Genomic DNA, 2834 nt, shown 5'->3' on the forward strand with positions numbered 1-2834 from the left:
TTGAAAAACGCAGGCCTTCTCTAATGCCCATTCACAGCATTCGTTCTCGTTTTCAAAGATTTCTGGTTTGAAATCATTAATAGCAGGATAAATTGCCAGTTCACATCTCGTGCAAGTATAACATTTCAGCCAATCGGTGAATGAAGATGAGAGTGGATATGTTGGCGCCTCGCAATTGTCGCAATTCTTGGGCAATTAAGGCATACTGAGGGGATTTTGAATTGTCTTTTTATGTGGTGTAATGCGGTGGAACTAAGTGACAGGGAGAAGCGTATGCAAGAATGCCCGTAATATTTCTGCCGCCGTATGTTCTAGCTCCGCTATAGTTGTTAGCCAGCTGTTGCGATCGTGTTGAACTATGTACTTTCGATTTGCCAAGGCATAAGCAAAGAACATGCAACTTATTCGACCACCGAGCAGACATTTGCAGTGATGGCCTTGCGTGGAGGTCAGGTGAAAACCGAAATAAAGCCCTGTGTGAGGTGAAGGAGCCGTTGTTGTGGTGAAACTACGGCTCACATTAGAGAGCTTTCTGCCCTCTGGATATCAAGTTTTCTTATATCTACTGGGTTGGAGATGAAAAAATAAAAGAGCACGCCAGTTAATTAAAGTGATGTGGAGAACTTGAATGAAGAATAGCAGTTTAAACGGTGTTTGACAGCCAAAACACGAACTTCTAAAGAGACATGAGACTTGAGATGACGATTGCAATGAAGAATTTATGCCTATTGTTGGTGCAGTAGTATCATAGTTCCATTAGCAATGGGTACGGGAAGGCGGAAAGTAAGGGCAAAAGTAGTGACATCGGCGGTAGACGATTAGTGGATCAGTGGCGCCTATTTGTTCGCACCTGACACTCGTCAACTTAGCAGCAGGCATTAAAGGAGTATTTCTTGCAATAGAGCAAAGTTACAAATGTAAACCTGACTCTAGGCTGCAGAAGTAATAAGGCAAGAGACACGGCTTTTTATCAGTATGGTCTCTTTGTAAGAAGAAAAGACTGTTTTCCAGGCCTACGCGACTTGAATATTCTCGGGGTTCGGAGAGTGTTGCGCTGCCTATGCAGCTCCCTCGGGACTGTTTTAGTGGATACGACCACCTTATTTGTCTTTTGGTAGAACACGCAGTGGCTTTTAGCGACGGCAAGACTAGTCATCCAGAGACTCATCCGTCGTTGGTGCTACTTACCCAAGTGAGAGTGGATAAGAGGTATACAGAACCTTTGTCACCATCCACGCTCTTTATCACCTGATGGGTGCAAAGGTTTCCACCTTCTTGCCAAACATTCATAATAACTAGACGTAATGCGTTCGTCAGCCAATTGGCAATTTTAGTGTATTTTATTTTCCGTGCGACACTGTGGGATTCATAGGCATTGAAATAATTTGCTGTCAGAATTACAACAGTTCCTTCTTCATTTGTTGTATTTGCAGGTGTCTTAACAAAACCCTAAAAATTCATCTGTCATATCATGTGCTCTTACAGACAGTCGAAACAACAGACAAATTCAGTATACAATGTTGCATTCTGCGCGGGTGTCCAGGATGAGGTCTATGTGAGCCACGCAAGTGGTCTGCTGAGCATGATGAAGGAGGAACCAAGTGCTAACGTTTGTTTAACCTCCAGCTCGACAGCTCTTTCCAGTGTGACCATGTGGACATTATTCCAGCTCTAAGTTCATGTTATTCGTCAGCTCAGCCAGTCCACGTCACAGAGGCTTTGCTGGTTCATATTTGACTGACGTGTCACACCGGTCCATTGATGCCATTAGTGAGGCTCCCCATTCCACGCTACCATTGTGGAGCATTACACTATCACGTGCTTTCACATAGACATCACAGGTGTCAGTAGTGTACAAATATTGTTCACAAAGTTGGGTACTGTCGATGGGCACATGAGGAGTGGTTGAGTTTGTCCATTCCTTGACAATATTCTATGCGTGTATGAATCTACACACCTGCTAGTCGCTTTGAATATCGCAGCTTGTGGTAAAATGGGTCACGCGGTCATTTGGAAGAGGACTGGCAATGGAAGTGCGACTAAGAGAATGGAGGACATTTCTGACACTTACAAGTGCCTGTAGTAGCACAACGGTAGAATTTCATCAAGAAGGTTGTGAAATAGAACTCTAGATGCTTTGGATTATTTTTCGCATAGCCGTTCGGAAGAGGGCGATAGATCTGTAACTAAGATGGCACAAGCGTTGGCTGCTTTTTTGCCTCTCTTGCACCCTAGAGGTACCCCACACCCTGCCATGCAAACATTCTTATTTGTTGGGGACTCCTCTGATACCTCGACAGTGTTAGACTGGGGTGTGGTGCAATTGCTGCGATTAACACTACCCCCTCGATTTTGTGATGTGCAATGCGGCAATTGAGGGAAGAGAAAAGAAAGCTGTGCAATGGAATTCCGAGGCATTGCAATCACCTATAATGCTTACCAGTACCCTGTATCGTTAACGCATGACGGTAAACAGAGTCAGGAGCGTGTTTATACCAGCTGCTGGGAGCCCACCTGCCCAAGTGGATCCTATTCGCTGCTAGTACTTGTTATTTCCCCCCCCCCCCCTCCTTTACTCATTCTCTACTCACTTGTTTAAGCTACTGTCTAGGCTAAGGAAACTTTGATTCGACTTTAATGATCCGTGGGATTGGCTCAATAGCTACTGGAGTGTACCCGCTCCGTTCTATCCACACAATGAGTGGGGAGAGCCATGGGATGCTATAGGGCAGAGGGAGCACAGTACTGCCAATAATGACTAAATTAGCATAAAACTAATCTTCCAGTACCGCATAGGACTGAAAAAGCTTCATTCTACTTCTTATTAATTCACG

The sequence above is a fragment of the Echinococcus granulosus genome (assembly GCF_000524195.1).
Source record: "Echinococcus granulosus chromosome Unknown EG_S00287, whole genome shotgun sequence".
Taxonomy (NCBI): domain Eukaryota; kingdom Metazoa; phylum Platyhelminthes; class Cestoda; order Cyclophyllidea; family Taeniidae; genus Echinococcus; species Echinococcus granulosus.